This window comes from Bubalus kerabau, chromosome 1 (genome assembly GCF_029407905.1).
Source record: "Bubalus kerabau isolate K-KA32 ecotype Philippines breed swamp buffalo chromosome 1, PCC_UOA_SB_1v2, whole genome shotgun sequence".
Classification (NCBI taxonomy): Eukaryota; Metazoa; Chordata; class Mammalia; order Artiodactyla; family Bovidae; genus Bubalus; species Bubalus kerabau.
In genome coordinates, this window is record NC_073624.1 from 63,288,742 (window position 1) to 63,307,694 (window position 18,953).

General features: G+C 36.9%; 2 pseudogenes; one reads left to right on the forward strand and one right to left on the reverse strand.

The window, feature by feature from the left end:
* Positions 1 to 1,120: 1,120 nt before the first annotated feature.
* On the forward strand, positions 1,121 to 7,423 carry LOC129646029 (olfactory receptor 6C1-like; annotated as a pseudogene).
* Positions 7,424 to 15,952: 8,529 nt separating this feature from the next.
* Positions 15,953 to 17,158, reverse strand: LOC129641547 (olfactory receptor 6C3-like; annotated as a pseudogene).
* Between the last annotated feature and the right edge of the window lie 1,795 nt (positions 17,159 to 18,953).

Here is an 18,953-nt window from a genome sequence, read left to right on the forward strand (position 1 = left end):
AATTTTAAAATCTGATTCCTTCCATACTTATATAAATTCAGAGGTGGTGAATTGAGTTGGCAATTTATTTGGTTTCTTTTGTACTCTCAAGTCAAGTATGGTGATTTAACTTTGTCATGGCTCTCAAGGTTTATAGTTCTCATTATGGTTAGACTGGTAATATTTGACCCACAATATCCTTCATTCCTGCTGCTGCAAAATTTGAGAAATATTTTCATTATAATGCAATGCATAGTTGCTCTTTGTCCGTTACCCAAGCTCTATGCATAAACTTAATTACACCTGGGCAGACTCATAAAGTACTTCGTACACTTGCTCCTTTTCATATAATATGAAATACTACTTACTAAGACATTTTCTTTGTATTAATGCAAAGATTTTAAATGAATATTTTGTAATTCTATGATTATCTATACAATTTAAGTAACATTTTTCTTAGGCTTCAGAGCCTAACATTTTCTACAAATTCAGCTTTGAAAAACAGAAAATAGGAATGTTCTTCTCTATGTATGTCATACACATGGAACTGGATTTATTTTATCTGTCTCCTGTTAGCCCAAGGGAATCTAAATCAAGAGAGGGCCAATGAGGCATCATTAAAAGATACAGGTGAATCAGTTTTGTAAATATGGATAAAAAAATGTAAAAAGGCAAAATGACTGAGATATGTGAGGCAACTTCAGAAACAGCATGTGATATTGAGTGTGTGAAAATTTAATTTAGATTTGACTCTTGTATGATTATGTTTAAGGAATCTACTTTTTTCTCCCAGAAATTCTGGATTTACCCTTAAGAGAGTTAGTATGCTTATATCCCTTGAATTTTGAGTTTACATAATAGAAACAGAGAATCTCTACAAATAGATTTGTATTTGTACAACTCCAGAGAGGCAGTTGTTAAACATTTACCAGAAGTCATTAATCCTTCTCATTTAGAACATCTGTCAGCCATGCAGTGGATATTCAATAAATATTTTAAAATAAATAAACATATTTAAATAATTTATGTGCAGAGTCAATTCCTGTTAATCAACGGAACCTTAACAACTGATTGCAACATGTATTATTGTTAAAGAATTTGAGAAAGAAAAAATGAAAAGAATCACTAGTTGGATACACAAATGAAGGTGAAGTCTTTCACCAGGGCAGATTTCAAGCTATCAGTGTACCCTTACAGAGCTCAGAGGTGAGAATGGACTTGCAACCATTGGCTCCCAGGATGTGGTCCAGGCAAGCTCCAGCACACCACTGCTGGGAGTGCATCAGTTCATCTACAAAGTAGATAAAGGTCCCTGTTCTCATGGGGTGAGGGATGTAAGAGAATACAGACAATAAACCTGAACATAATTGACTAGTAAACTATATATATGGTATATCATATGTTAATGAGTAGTTTGTAAAAGAAGAGAAAACTGAAAAATCTTGGAAGTGGGGAGATACTGTAATATTAAAAAATGTCATTGGGGTGGATTTGGCCTAGTTCTTATTTTTGATAAAGACAGCTGTGGTACATGTACACAATGGAATATTACTCAGCAATTAAAAAGAATACATTTGAATCCATTCTAATGAGGTGAATGAAACTGGAGCCTATTATCCAGAGTGAAGTAAGCCAGAAAGGAAAATACCAATACAGCATACTAACACATATATATGGAATTTAGAAAAATGGTAACCATAACCCTGTATGCAAGATAGCAAAAGAGACACAGATGTATAGAACAGTCTTTTGGACTCTGTGGGAGAGGGTGAGGGTGGGATGGTATGGGAGAATGGCATTGAAACATGTATATTATCATATGTGAAATGAATCGCCAGTCCAGGTTCAATGCAAGATACAGGGTGCTCAGGGCTGGTGCACTGGGATGACCCAGAGGGATGGTATGGGGAGGGAGGTGGGAGGGGGGTTCAGGATGGGGAACACATGTACACCCATGGTAGATCCATGTCAATGTATGGCAAAACCAATACAATATTGTAAAGTAAAAAAAAAAAAAAAAAAAAAAAGATAATGTAACAAAGCATTACAAAGAAAAAACAAAAAGTTTTATTGGACATGCCTGAGCCCTTCCAATCACACAATACTTATAGCAGCATTTGTATTACAAAGATGGAGAGTTGAATAGTTTCAACAGGGACACTATGGTCTGCAAATTCTATATTATTGATATAGTGCCCTTTTACAGAAAATTTGTGTTTACCTCTGAAATTGATAATTAATGTTTACATGCAGATTGCAAACATTTATACTAAACCCTAAGGAGTTTGTACAGAGTTATGTGGAGAGCTCCATTATCTGATAATATCAGCATAAACTCTTTTGTAATTCATTTACACTTCTTTTAATTCACAGACTACAGTTTATGATATCAGGAACTCACAATCATCAATCAAGTCTAAACTTCAGTATCTTCAAATGTTTCCAATTAAGATAGGAAATCATAAAGGTTTCAGCATGAGGGGAGGAAATAGTAATTCCACAACTTTCTTACAAAGTTGAAATCTGCACAGTACTTTGTGATAAGATATTTTATTTGTTTTTCATTAAATTTTGGATTTGTGTGTCTCAGTTGATAATAGCACATGAATATCAGGAAGAATTTGGCTCAGTGATTTACAATTATACTCTTTCTAGGTAAATGTTTTAAAAACGCTGGATGAGTTTGAGTATCCCTCATTATTATTTCAAGTTTTAACTTAGTGGAAAAAATTAAAAAAAAATAAAATTGCAGTGTCAGAATAGCATAATCTTGTATGAATGTTTTATAAATTTTAATCAATACATTTTCCAAAGCAATGCAATTTTCTAGTGCTTAAAATACAGTGGACTCACAATTTTTTTTAACCTCAATTAACTTTGCCAATGTGAGCTTCTTTATCCCTACTAATTAGGTTTGTCATTTAAGCAGATTATTGAATGAATTGTATCTGTAAGATATTACCTCAAAATAGCCACAAATATGAGAAAGTTACAGAAACTCTTAGCTATTGATTATTGAAAAGATCAGCATAACATCAATCATTTATTTAAATATACAACTGGCCACAAAAAATGTAGTCATATATGGTATCTGGTAATATTCATTCTGCAACCTTTCTTTAAGAATTGTTACAGCATATATGTTAATTAAATATTTCCAAAAGGGGGGTATTTCACAGTTTTGCTAAATGTATATATTCATATTTATAAATTATATGGCACAGAAGATTTAAGCTGAGTAAAGAGAAAAGTTTTTGAGTTCTCAGAAAACATAACTGCATTATGTTCTTAGTTGTATTGTTTTTATGTAACTACTAGGTAGGGCACCATATGCAGAGGAGGGTATATGTAATAGTCTGATGAGATGAGCAGATTATGCATATGGCCATTGCAGAGTAAACTAAAAATAGTGCTTTACATGATTTAATATTTCCTGAAATTCTAGAAAGAGTGTTTTCTGGTGAAATCATAAAACACAAGTCTCTTTTGTGTGCCCTTGCTCTGCCTCTTGTCTTTAATTTTTAAAGAAATATTGTCCAAAAACATGGAATTAAAAACATTTCAAAGAAGAATTATGAGGTCAGTTCATGGTTATAGAGTGGAAGGACTAGCCTGAAGAAAGGGAAGTGTATGAGAAAAAGATGGGAATTTGAATGGGGAAAAAAATGTATCTAATATCCTTGGCAAGAATTGGCAATAAAAGTATGAGAAATGAAAAACAACTCTAGAGATACTATGTGAAAATAATTAGATTTATCAGTAATTTATAATAATTACTCAACAATAGTGTATGGCTTCCCCAATGGCCCTGTAGATAAACAATCTGCTTGTAGTGCAGGAGACACAGGAGACACAGATTCAATCGCTGAGTCAGGAAGAATGCCTGGAGGAGGAAATGGCAACCCACTCCTGTATTTCTTGCCAGAAAAATCTCATGGACAGAAGAGCCTAGGAGGCTACAGTCCAAAAGACCACAAAGAGTTGAATGTGACTGAGATGAGCAATAATGAACAATGATCAACAGTGTATATATGCCAGTGCCAATCATCCCCCCTTCCTCTGGCAAGCAGTAGTTTATTGGATAGGTTAATTTTCACCCTAAATGAACCACAAGCCTGATTCAACATGAGATATATAAGACATTAGAATTCTTTTTTTTAATTTAAATTTATTTATTTTAATTAGAGTTCTTAAGGGAGAGAAAGGAATATGAAGCTTGTTATCCTAAATTTCATGGGAATATCAGGAAAAGTACGGATAAGTCCTAAGGAAAGATAAGTCTGAAATGTGGTCTTAAAGACTTGGGTATATTCTTCTTGCTTTACCAAAAACATCCCAGGAATGGTTGACACTTCACATTCCGAAATGGTTTAAAGATCAGAGTTATGTACAGCTGATAATTAGAGAACATTGTTAATTGAGAACAATGACTTTTACACTTGCATTAGTAAATATTTATCAAGTATTGAGTTGCCATGCATTTGTCTACAGACAATGTAAAGCCTGTTGTTTTTGTAAGTTTCAAGATATTGTTTTCCTCTGATCTTTAAGGATTAGCAAAAAGATATGCGCATTTTCTCCTAAACATCACATGATTTCCCAATAGAATTGGCCACCATTCATCTCATTTGGAATTTTCCCTAAATCGAGAATAGCTATAGTTTTCTTATACAGTAAAGTGAATGAAAAGGCTCAGGCTTGTAGAAGAAAAAAAACACTGAGAATTTTCACAATATAATGATGCATTACATACTAAAAAAAAAGGCTTCCCTGGTAGCTCAAATGGTAAAGAATCTGCTGGCAATGCAGGAGACCCAGCTAGATCCCTTGGTCAGGAAGATCCCCTGGAGAAGGGAATGGCTACTCACTCCAGTATTCTTGCCTGGAGAATCTCATGAATAGAGGAGCCTGATGGGATATAGTCCATAGGTTTGCAAAGAGCTGGACAGAACTGAGCAACTAAGCATGCACATACAACAAATCAATAAACCTATATCTTGAAATTAAATATTCTATTGCAGAAAGTTCTCTCCTGATGCTATCTATGCTAAGTCACTTCAGTCATGTCCGACTCGGTGCGACCCTAGAGGCGGCAGCCCACCAGGCTCCCCCATCCCTGGGATCCTCCAGACAAGAAAGAGAATTCACAGAATGAGTGATCTTGAAAATAATTGGGTCAATTTATGCATTGTTATTATTATTTTATTATTTATTTTTATTGTTATTATATTATTATTTATTGTTATTATTGTTACTGTTAAACAGCAAGACAAAGTACAAGTCTTTCATTGCTATTTAAGAATTATACCAATATACTGACAAAATAGAGATTTTACTAAGTGAATATCAATGTAGAAAAAAATATAAAAATACAATGTAGGATAGAAAGCAGAATATACACACATATATAGAGAGAATAATAATATTTAGATAGCAGAGATTTTGAAGAAAAAATGTTCTCTGAAAGATAATGTTTTATGTTTGATGTTAGATATTCATACAATTTAGTTTCCTTAGCCAATGACACAGATCCAATCTATGAAAAATCCACTCTGCCTCCTCTGTACTTTGGAGTCTGTACACAAGTTCCCCACCTTTTTGTACCAGGGATCAGTTTAGCAGATGACAACTTTTCCAAGGACCTGGGTGAAGGCTAGTTACGGGATTGTTCAAGCTCATTTTGTGTATTGTGCACATTTCTATTATTATTACATCTTTGTCACATCAAATCATCAGGCATTAGATTTCAGAGTTCAGAAACCCTGTCTCCAGTACTCGAGATGGTCACAATAGTGAATCCATCAGGTGTGATTCAGATAAGGAGTCAGAAGTTATGAAGGTGGACATGAGTCAGAGTGAGAACTTAGAAGTCTTTCACATTGTTGAAGATTTAAGTCCAAGGACTTTCATTTGGGAGACAGATCCATTTGAGTGACCTTTTCCCTGACATATTTGGATTTTCTAAATTAACTAGCAAAATAATAATATAAGAAATCAGGTAAAAGATTAGGAAATAATGCAATCTAACTGAATTTGAAGAAAAGATGAGGAGTTTCCCATTGGGAAAGAAATATTTTAGGAAAGGATTTAAAAGATCAATAGATAGCTTTTCTATTCCAGTATTTTATATACATAGAAAAGCATAGGTTAAAATTCCTCCTCTTTGCATTTAGAGTATGTGATATGAATAAAATTTTTAAGCATATTTTTAACCTCATTTCAATCAGTGAAATAGTTATTTTATTTATTTATTTATTTTTAATTTTATTATTATTACATTACAATATTGTATTGGTTTTGCCATACATCAACATGCATCCGCCACGGGTGTTATTTTTAAAAAAATATTCTATGAAAAACACACACTGGCATATGGTAAAAAAAAAAAAAAAAAGAAAAAAGAAAAAAAAGTCTTTAAAGATAAGTTGTTTCACAGATCTCCCAAGTTAAATTAGTACGACATAGCCCTTCCAGAAATAAATTCCAGTGCTATCTGTGAATAGTTTCCTTTTCTTTAAGTCTCTTTGTGTTTTACCCTGAAGGATACTCAAAAGAAGAAGAAAAGGAGAAACTACAGAGAAATCAGAGTTTATCCTTCTGGGACTGTCAGATGACCCACAACTTCATGTTGTGAGCTGTGTCTTTCTACTCACCACCTGCATGCTCAGCATCACTGGAAACCTGACCATTAATCACCCTAATCCTGCTGGATGCTCACCTACAGACCCTCATGTATTTCTTCCTCAGAAATTTCTCCATATTAGAGGTTTCATCCACAACTGTCACTATTCCCGAGTTCCTTATCACCATTATTACAGGAGATAAAACCTTTTCTTTTACTGATTGTATGGTTCAGTTTGCTTTTTGTTTTTCATTCTCTTGGGAGTCACTGAGTTTTGCCTACTGGCTGCTAAGGCTTCTGACCATGACATTGCCATCTGCAAACAGCTACATTACATGAGCATTATGAATCATAGAGTCTGCACACTACTTGTCTTGGCTTCTTGGTTGGCTTCATCCTTAATTGTTTTCTTGTCACTCATGCTGTTCAGACAACTTGATTATGCTATTGATCAATTTACTTGTGATTATTTCCCCTTTCACACATTTCTTGTTCAGACACCAAATTGCTAGAGATGATGGGCTTTCCCACTGCTGTGTTTACCCTAATATTCACTTTGGTATTAATAATTCTGTCCTATCCATATATCATCAGAACAACTTTGAGGATCTCTTCCACCACTCAGAAGACAAGGGCCTTTTCCACGTGTTCTTCCCAAAAATTGTTATCTCCATCTCTTATGGCGGCTACATTTTCATGTACATGAATCCATCAGCAAAGGACAGGGTGTCTTTGAGCAAGGGAGTGTCTGTGCTAAACACCTCAGTAATACCCATGCTGAACCCCTTTATATACACCCTAAGGAATCTGAAAGTCAAGTGAACCTTCATGGACATGGCCAGGAAGACTGTACTCTTCTCAGGAAATGAAAAAATAAAAGACTTGTTTTATAAATTAAAGGTGTAATAATGAGCAATCAAATAAAAAACAAGGCTTTAAAAGTACATTAATTTTCACATAGTCTCCCTGCAAGTATTTTCCAGTGCTCATACTTTTATTGCCAGCACCTTACCAAATATGAGTGCAGTTGTGCAGTAGTTTGAACATTCTTTGGCATTACCTTTCTTTGAGATTGGAATGAAAACTGACATATTGAGTGCAGCATTTTAACAGCATCATCTTTTAGGAATTGAAAGAATTCAACTGCATTTCCATCACCTCCACTAGTTTTGTACATGATGATGCTTCCTAAGGCTAACCTGACTTCAGACTCCAGGATGTCTGGCTTTAGGTGAGTGATCACACCATCATGGTTATCTGGGTCATTAAGATCTTTGTTGTACAGTTCTTCTGTGTATTCTTGCCAGCTCTTCTTAATATCTTCTGCTTCTAATACGTTCATGCAATTTCTGTACTTTATTGTGACCATCTTTGCATGAAATGTTCCCTTGGCATCTCTAATTTTCTTAAAGAGATGTCTAGTCTTTCCCATTCTATGGTTTTCATCAATTTCTTTGCATTGTTCACTGAGGAAGTCTTTCTTACCTCTGCTTGCTATTCTTGGAAACTCTGCATTCAAATGGACATATGTTTCCTTTTCTCCTTTGCCTTTCACTTCTCTACTTTTCTCAGCTATTTGTAAGACCTCCTCAGACAGCCATTTTGCCTTTTTGCATTTCTTTTCCTTGAGGATGTTCTTGGTCACTGTGTCCTGTAGAATGTCAAGAACCTCTGTCCATAGTTCTTCAGGCACTCTCTGATCTATTCCCTTGAATCTATTTGTCACTTCCACTGCATAATCATAAAGGATTTGATTTAGGTCATATCTGAATGGTCTAGTGATTTCCCCTACTTTCTTCAATTTAAGTCTGAATTTGGCAGTAAGGAGCTCATGATCTGAGCCATAGTTAGCTCCCAGTCTTGTTTTTGCTGACTACATAGAGCTTCCCCTCCTTCAGCTGCAAAGAATATAATCAATCTGATTTCAGTATTGACCATCTGGAAATGTTCATGTGTAGAGTTTTCTCTTGTGTTGTTGGAAGAGGGTGTTTGCTATGACCAGTGTGGTCTCTTGGCAAAACTCGATTAGTCTTTGCCCTGTTTCATTCTGTATTCCAAATTTGCCTATTATTCCAGGTATTTCTTGACTTCCTACTTTTGCTTTCCAGTCCCCTACGATGAAAAGGGCATCTTTTTGGGGTGTTAGTTCTAGAAGGTCTTGTAGGTCTTCATAGAGCCATTCAACTTCAGGTTCTTCAGCATTACTGGTCGGGGCATAGATTTGGATTACTGTGATACTGAATAGTTTGCCTTGGAAACAAACAGAGTTCATTCTGTCGTTTTTTAGATTGCACCCAAATACTGCATTTCAGACTAACCCTTTGTTGACTATGAGGGCTACTCCATTTCTTCTACATCTTACCCAGTGTAGTAGATATAAAAGTTATCTGAGTTAAATTTGCCCATTCCAGTCCATTTTAGTTCCCTGATTCTAAAATGTTGATGTTCACTCTTGCCATCTCCTATTTGACCACTTCTGATTTACCTTTTCATGGGGTCACAGACTTGGACATGACTGAGCGACTGAACTGAACTGAACTGATTACCTTAATTCATGGACCAGACATTCCAGGTTCCTATGCAATACTGTTCTTTACAGCATCAGACTTTAGTTACTTCAGCAGTTCAGTTCAGTTCAGTCGCTCAGTCGTGTCCGACTCTGCGACCCCATGAATCGCAGCACGCCAGGCCTCCCTGTCCATCACTAACTCCCAGAGTTCACTCAGACTCACGTCCATCGAGTCAGTGATGCCATCCAGCCATCTCATCCTCTGTCGTCCCCTTCTCCTTCTGCCCCCAATTCCTCCCAGCATCAGTCTTTTCCAATGAGTCAACACTTCGCATGAGGTGGCCAAAGTACTGGAGTTTCAGCTTTAGCATCATTACTTCCAAAGAAATCCCAGGGCTGATCTCCTTCAGAATGGACTGGTTGGATCTCCTTGCAGTCCAAGGGACTCTCAAGAGTCTTCTCCAACACCACAGTTCAAAAGCATCAATTCTTCGGTGCTCATCTTTCTTCACAGTCCAACTCTCGCATCCATACATGACCACTGGAAAAACCATAGCCTTGACTAGACGGACCTTTGTTGGCAAAGTAATGTCTCTGCTTTTGAATATGCTATCTAGATTGGTCATAACTTTCCTTCTAAGGAGTAAGCGTCTTTTAATTTCATGGCTGCAGTTACCATCTGCAGTGATTTTGGAGCCCACAAAAATAAAGTCTGACACTGTTTCCACTGTTTCCCCTTCTATTTCCCATGAAGTGATGGGACTGGATGCCATGATCTTCGTTTTCTGAATTTTGAGCTTTAAGCCAACTTTTTCACTCTCCCCTTTCACTTTCATCAAGAGGCTTTTTATTTCCTCTTCACTTTCTGCCATAAGGGTGGTGTCATCTGCATATCTGAGGTTATTGATATTTCTCCCGGCAATCTTGATTCCAGCTTGTGTTTCTTCCAGTCCAGCGTTTCTCATGATGTACTCTGCATATACGTTAAATAAGCAGGGTGACAATATACAGCCTTGACCTACTCCTTTTACTATTTGGAACCAATCTGTTGTTCCATGTCCAGTTCTAACTGTTGCTTCCTGACCTGTATATACGTTTCTCAAGAGGCAGGTCAGGTGGTCCGGTACTCCCATCTCTTTCAGAATTTTTCACAGTTTTTGTGATCCACATAGTCAAAGGCTTTGGCATAGTCAATAAAGCAGAAATAGATGTTTTTCTGAAACTCTCTTGCTTTTTCCATGATCCAGTGGATGTTGGAAACTTGATCTCTGGTTCCTCTGCCTTTTCTAAAACCAGCTTGAACATCAGGAAGTTCACGGTTCATGTATTGCTGATGCCTGGCTTGGAGAATTTTGAGCATTACTTTACTAGCATGTGAGATGAGTGCAATTGTGCGGTAGTTTGATCATTTTTTGGCATTGTCTTTCTTTGGGATTGGAATGAAAACTGACCTTTTCCAGTCCTGTGGCCACTGCTGAGTTTTCCAAATTTGCTGGCATATTGAGTGCAGCACTTTCACAGCATCATATTTCAGTTACATCACCAGTCACATCGAAACTGGGCATTGTTTTCACTTTGGCTCCATCTCTTCATTCTTTCTGTAGTTATTTCTCCACTCTTGTCCAGTAGCATATTGGGCACCTACTGACCAGAGGAGTTCAACTTTCAGTGTCATATCTTTTTGCACTTTCATACTGTTCCTGTGATTCTCAAGGCAAGAGTACTGAGGTGGTTTCCATTCCCTTCTCCAGTGGACCACACTTTGTCAGAACTCTCCACCATGAAGAATTTCAAACTACTGCACAATTGCACTTATCTCACACTCCTAGCACAGTAATGGTCAAATTCTCCGAGGGAGGCTTCAACAGCACGTTAACCGAAAACTTCCTGATGTTAGAACTGGATTTAGAAAAGGTCAAGGAACCAGAGATCAAATTGCCAACGTCTGTTTGACCATAGAAAATTCAACAAAGTTCCAGAAAAACATCTATTTCTGCTTTATTGACTATGACAAAGCCTTTGACTGTGTGGATCACAACAAACTGTGGAAAATTTTAAAGTGGTGGGAATACCAGATCACCTTACCTACATCCTGAGAAATGTGTATGCCGTTCCAGAAGCAGGAGTTAGAACCAGACATGGAACATCGGATTGGTACCAAATTGGAAACGGAGAACACTAAGACTGTACATTGTCACCCTCCTCATTTAACTTATACGCAGCATACATCATGCGAAATGCTAGGCTGAATGAAAGACAAGCTGGAATCAAGATTTCTGAGAGAAATATCAATAACCTAGATAAGCAGATGACACAATCCTTTGGGCAGAAAGTGAAGAGGAACTAAAGAGCCTCTTGATGAAAGTAAAAGAAGAGAGTGAAAAAGCTGGCTTGAAACTCAGCATTTAAAACACAAAGATCATGGCATCCCGTGCCATCACTTCATGGACTATACATGGGGAAACAATGGATAGAGTGACAAACTTTAAATTCTTGGGCTCCAAAACCATTGCAGATGGTGACTGCAGGCATGAAATTAAAAGACACTTGCATCTTGGAAGAAAAGCTATGACCAAACTAAACAGCATATTAAAAAGCAGACATTGTCAACAAAGATGCATCTAGTTAAAGCTATGGTTTTTTTCAGTAGTCATGTATGGATGTGAGATTTGGACCATAAAGAATACTGAGTGCCAAATAATTGATGCTTTTGAACTGTGGTGTTGGAAAAGACTCTTGAGAGTCCCCTGGGCTGCAATGAGATCAAACCAGTCAATCCCAAAGAAAATCAATCCTGAATATTCATTGGAAGGGCTAATGCTGACGCTGAAGCTCCAATATTTGCCCACTTGATGCAAAGAACTGACTAACTGGAAAAGACCCTGATGCTGAGAAAGAGTGAAGGCAGGAAGAGAAGGGGATGACAGAGGATGAGATGGTTGGATGGCATCACTGACTCAATGCACATGAGTTTGAGCAAGCTCCAAGAGTTGGGGATAGACCGGGAAGCCTGGCCTGTTGCAGTCCATGGTCACAAAGGGTTGAACATGAGTGAATGACTGAACTGAACTACCAAATATAGTATATACATTTTTTGCCATTCAAATTCTCATCATTCTCTCATGTATTACCCTTCCTTTGGGCTCATCATTCCACTCAACCTTGGAACTAACCTCATTTCCCTCTTAGAAATGTTTTTTTAATTCCATGTTTTCAAAATATTTCTTACAAAATTAGGGACAGACAGTAAAAGGCAGAGCAGCAATGCCTGAGAGAGACCTGTGTTTTGATTTTGACAGGAAACACTCTTTCTAGAAATTCAGGAAATATTCAATCATGCTGAATACTATTTTTCAATGTTTTTTAATTGTTGTATAATTGCTTTACAATGTTTTGTAGGTTTCTGCCATACGTTAGCATGAGTGTGTCATAAGTATACATATGTCTCCTCCTTTTTGACTTCACTCCCACCTCCTACCCCAGCCCGCCACTCTAGGTTGTCATAGAGGCTGGGATTAATCTCACCATGCTGTACCACAACTTCTCATTGACTATCTGTTTATATATTTTAATGCATGAGTTTCAATTATAGTCTCTCAATTTGCCCCACCTTCTCCCAACCGCCACCCCACTATGTTCACAGGTCTGTCTGTTCTCTATGTCTGTGTCTCTAATTGCTGCCCTGAAAGTAGGTTCATCAGTACCATTTTTCTAGATTCCATATATATGTGTTAATATATAATATTTGTTTTTCTCTTTCTGATTTACTTCACTCTATAACAGGCTCTAGGTTTATCTACCTCACTATATTTGATTCCAGTTTGTTTCTTTATGTGGATGCTAGGCTTGTTATGAACCAGTTTATAACCCAGCTTATATTGTGCATTTGTGCTCAGTCATGGCCAACTCTTTGTGATGCTATGGACTATAGCCTGACAGCCTCCTCTGTCCATGTGCTTACCACAATTTCTTTATCCATTCCATCTGCCAATGGACATCAAGGTTGCTCCCATGTCCTGGGTATTGTGAATAGTGCTGCAGTGAACACTGGGGTACCTGTGTCTTAGAATTCTGATTTTCTGAATATATGCCCAGTAGTGAGATTTCTGGGTCATATGAAAGTTTTATTCCTATTTTTTAAAGAAATCACCATATTATTCTTCATAGTGGCTCTATAAATTCACATTCCCACCAACTGTGCAAGAGAATTCCCATTTCTTCACATCTTCTCCAGCATTTGTTTGATGACGGCCATCTTGACCGATGTGAGGTTTTACCTCATTGTAGTTTTGACAAGTGAAGTTGAGTATTTTTTCATGTATTTATTAGCCATCTTTATCTATTCTTTGGAGAAATAGCCCTCTATTAAGTCTTCTTCCCATTGTCTCAATGACTTGTTCTTTTGTTATTGAACTACATGAGTTGCTTTTTTAGAGATTAATCCTTTGTCAGTTGCTTCATTTGTACATATTTTCTCCCATTCTGAGGGTTGTCTTGTCATCTTGTTTATGATTTCCTTTGCTGTGCAAAAGCTTTTAAGTTTAATAAGGTCCTACTTGTTTTTACTTCCAAAACATAAGGAGGTGGAAGTCTGTAATCCGTTTTGAGTTTATCTTTGTGAATGGTGTTAAAAAGTGTTCTAATTTTATTCTTTTACACATAGCTGTCCAGTTTTCCCTGCACCACTTATTGAAGAGGCTATCTTTCCTCTGTTGCATATTCTTGCCTCCTTTGTCCAAGATAAGGTGCACGAAAGTGCTTGGGTTTATCTCTGGGCTTTCTATTTTGTTACATTGATGCTTCCAATTCAAGAATTGGTATGTCTCTCCATCTGTTTATGTCATCTTTGACTTCTTTCATCAATGTCTTATAGTTTTCTGTATACAGCTCTTTTGAGCATTTATTCCTAGATATTTTATTGTTGTTGCCTTGGTGAATGGAGTTGATTCTTTATTTTCTCTTTCAGATTTTTGTTACTAGTGTATTGGAATTCAATGAATTTCTGTGAATTGATTTTGTATCCTGCAACCTTACTAAATTAACTGATTATTCTAGTCAATTTCTGATGGTATTTGTATGGTTTTCTTTGTATAGTATTATGCTGTCACCAATGAAGGTTTTACTTCTTCTTTTCCAATCTGGATCCCTTTTCTTTCTTGTGAGTCTCTATTGCCAATTAAAATTAACTCGAATTTTACCTTTTCATCATGGCTGTGAAGTAAGAACAATCATATGAAACATTTCCAGAGGAAGAGATAAGGTAAAAATATCTTCAAGAGAAAATCAATAACAGTTACCTCAGAAAGTTGTTTAAGAAAAGCTTTGATGTTTCTTTCTGGCTTACTTCACTCTGTAAAATAGGTATATATATGGAATTTAGAAAGATGGTAACAATAACACTGTATACAAGACAGCAATAGAGACACTGATGTATAGAACAGTCTTTTGGACTCTGTGGGAGAGGGAGAGCGTGGGATGATTTGGGAGAATGGCATTGAAACATGTATAATATCATATATGAAACAAGTCGCCAGTCCAGGTTCGATTCACGATACTGGATGCTTGGGGCTGGTGCACTGGAACGACCCAGAGGGATGGTATGGGGAGGGATGAGGGAGGAGGGTTCAGGATGGGGAACACATGTATACCTGTGGCAGATTCATTTTGATATATGCCTAAACCAATACAATATTGTAAAGTTAAAAAATAAATTTAATTAAATTAAAAAAAAAGAAAAGCTTTGATGAACTTAGACAGTGGATTAAAAAGCAAAAACATCACTTTGTCAACAATGATCCGTATAGTCAAAGCTATGGGTTTTTCAGTAGTCATGTAAGGGTGTAAGAGTTGGACAATAAAGAATGCTGAGCACGCAAGAATTGATGCTTTTAGACTATGCTGCTAGAGAAAACTCTGCAGAGTCCTTTGGACTGTGAGATCAACCCATTCAGACCTACAGGAAATCAACTCTGAATATTCATTGGAAGGACTGATGCTGAAGCTGAGGTGCCAATATTTTCGCCACCTTATGTGAAGAGCACACTCACTGGAAAAGACCGTGATGCTGGGAAAAATTGAGGTCAGGAAGGGAAGTGGGCAACAGAGGATGAGATGCTTGGAAGGCATTACTAGATCATGGAAATGAGTTTGAGCAAACTCAGGGAGCTAGTGAAGGACAGGGAAGCCTTGTGTGCTGCAGTCCATGAGAGCACAAAGAGTTGGATACTAATGAGTGACTGAAAATAAAATAAACCTGTTCACAAGATTCAATTAGCCAATATGAAGAAAATAATTAGAATAGGCCTGGAATACAGTAATTGCTGAAAAAATATTAACTCTACCCTCCTCTTTCTTCTCTCTTCTCATTATTATAAAAGTATTATAATAATATAAAGAGTTCAAATATACTTCAGTTTCCAAACTTTAAAAATATTTAAGTAGGTATTTATATTTTATTTCCAACCCTCTAGTGATTGTCATTGTTTGATTTCATGAAAATTCCAGATAGAATAAAAATTCCTAATAATGTCATTTCTATTACCTGGTAGAATGAAAATTTCAGAAATCCACATCAAGTCTGATATTCTTTTCATCAAACTAAATGGCCTATAAAATTGTAACACCAACCTGTGTTCTTTACTTCATCCAAATATATTTCAATAAAAAACTTATATAAAATTCTGAAGCAATATTCAACTTTATACAGTTAATTAGGTTCAGTGTGGGGAATTTTTTAACATGGGAACAGATGAAAAGGACTCATACAACTGTACTGAAAGAGTTTGGGCAGATTATGAGTAACAGAAAGCAATGACAAGAACTTTACTTTTTTAATGATATAATCACTTGCATTTCCTGGAGTAAAGATAACCTTTTGGATGGTCTCCTTGAAGGCTTGTTTCACTTGCTGGTTCCTCAGTGAATATATAAATGGATTCATCATAGGAGGAACAGAAGCATTTAGAATAGATGCTCCTTTGTTCAAGGATGCCTTTTCTTTTGCTGAAGGGTTGGCATACATGACTATACAGCTTCCATAAGAGATGGAAATGACAATGATGTGAGAGGAGCATGTAGAAAATCTCTTTTTTCTCTGACTGGCAGAAGGCAGTCTCAGAATTGTCTTGATGATGAACATGTAAGATAGAATTATTAATGCCAAAGTAAAAAGCAGAATCACTATTGCAGAGTAAAAACCAATCACTTCAAGGAGCCACGTGTCTGAGCAGGATAGTTGCAAGAGGGGGAAATAGTCACAAGCAAAGTGATCAGTGATATTAGAACCACAGTAATCTAACTGGAGAGACAATAACAGGTGGGAAGATGTTTCAGAACCCTGACAGCCAAGCACAAAAGATAAGCAGTACACAGACTCTGTTGTTCATGATGGTTGTGTAATGCAGGGGTTTGCAGATAGCTACATAGCGATCATAGGACATGGCAGTTAGGAGATAAAATTCAGTGATACCCAAGAAAATGAAGAAAAACAACTGAGCTGTATAATCATTGTATGAAATCGTTTTATCCCTGGTGATAATTGTGCCCAGAAATCTAGGAATACAGACAGTTGTAAAGGAAATTTCTAATATAAACATGTGTAATATCATATATGAAACGAGTCACCAGTCCAGGTTTGATGCATAATACTGGATACTTGGGGCTGGTGCACTGGGACGACCCAGAGGGATGGTATGGGGAGGGAGGAGGGAAGACGGTTCAGGATGTGGAACACGTGTATACCTGTGGCAGATTCATGTTGATATATGGCAAAACCAATACAATATTGTAAAGTTAAAAAATAAAGTAAAAAAAAAAATTAAAAAAAGGAAAAAAAAAAAAAAAGAGAGAGAGAGAGAGAAATTCCTGAGGAAAAAACACATAGGTGTCTATTGATGGGAGTTCACCAAGGTGAGAATGATGATGGTCAAATTTCCAGTGACACTTAATATATATGTGATGATTAAAAAGATAAAAATCACAATCTGAGGCTCTGGGTCATCTGATAGCCCCGTAAGAATGAATTCTATGGGTCTTGTGTGTTTTTTCATTCCTGATCCTTTCCCGCCATTCAAAGAGAAAATGGATGTGTTTCCTATAAGAAATAAAAGGTGAAAATACATTTGAGGATAGAATACAAAACTTTTAAGGTATCCTTCATGACGATAATGAATGAAATTCAAAATTCACCTACAGAACTCTCTCCAATTTCCATTCAACTTTCCAAACTCACTGGATGGAGAACACGTGTATACCTGTGGCAGATTCATGTTGATATATGGCAATACCAATACAATATTGTAAAGTTAAAAAATAAAATAAAATATGAAAAAAAAAGACGCTTACTCCTTGGAAGGAAAGTTATGATCAACCTAGATAGCATATTGAAAAGCAGAGACATTACTTTGCCAACAAAGGTCCGTCTAGTCAAGGCTATGGTTTTTCCTGTGGTCATGTATGGATGTTACATTTGGACTGTGAAGAAGGCTGAGCACTGAAGAAGTGATGCTTTTGAACTGTGGCTTTGGAGAAGACTCCTAAGAGTCCCTTGGACTGCAACGAGATCCAACCAGTCCATTCTGAAGGAGATCAGCCCTGGGATTTCTTTGGAAGGAATGATGCTAAAGCTGAAACTCCAGTACTTTGGCCACCTCATGCGAAGTGTTGACTCATTGGAAAAGACTCTGATTCTGGGAGGGATTGGGGGCAGGAGGAGAAAGGGAGGACAGAGGATGAGATGGCTGGATAGCATCACTGACTCAATGGACATGAGTCTGAGTGAACTCTGGGAGTTGGTGATGGACAGGGAGGCCTGGCATGTTGCGACTCATGGCAAAGAGTCGGAAAGAGTCAGACACGACTGAGTGACTGAACTGAACTGAACTGAAGAAATATCAACTGAAGTTCAAAATCATTATTTCTTCTTCAAAATACACTATCATAGACTATGGATAAAATAAAACTCTTATGATCACACTTAAATAGGGCTTTTTTCTAATAATTTTTAATTGGTTCAAGATATTCTTTAAAAAATTTAGTTTCCTTTGTAAAAAGTACAGAAATATTTAAATTGGTTCTCCTCCTTTCCTCATTATTATAAAAACCCGTATAGTTTGTAGATAACCTAAGTAGAGTTTGAAAGCATACAGAGTTTATGTATGCCTACTTCCATACTTTATAATTTGCATAACTGAGGTCCACTTTGTTTAGGTGACTTTCACTAGTTTAAACGACTAGTGAACGTAGTTAAACTGTGGGAAATTCTTAAAGAGATGGGAATAACAGACAATTTAACCTGACTCCTGAGAAACCTATATGCAGGACAGAAGCAGCAGTTAGGACTGGACCCGGAACAATGGTCTGTTTGAAATATGGGAAAGGGGTACTTCAAGGCTGTATATTATCACCTTGCATGTTTGTGTGTGTGTATTAGTTGCTCAGTCGTGTGACTTTTTATGACCCCATGGAGTGTAGTCACAGTCCATGTGGATCACAACAAACTGTAGAAAATTCTTAAAGAGATGGGAATACCAGACCACCTGACCTGCTTCCTGAGAATTCTGTATGCAGGTCAAGAAGAAACAGTTAGAACTGGACATGGAACAAAAGAATGGTTCTAAATCAGGGAAAAAGTACCTCAAGTCTGCATATTGTCACCCTGCTTATTTAACTTATATGCTGAGTACATCATGCAAAATGCCGGGCTGGATGAAGCACAAGCTGGAATCAATTGTGGGCAGAAATATCAATCACCTCAGATATGCAGAAGACACCACCCTTATGGCAGAAAGCAAAGAAGAACTAAAGAACCTCTTGAATAAAGTGAAAGAGGAGGAGAGTGAAAAA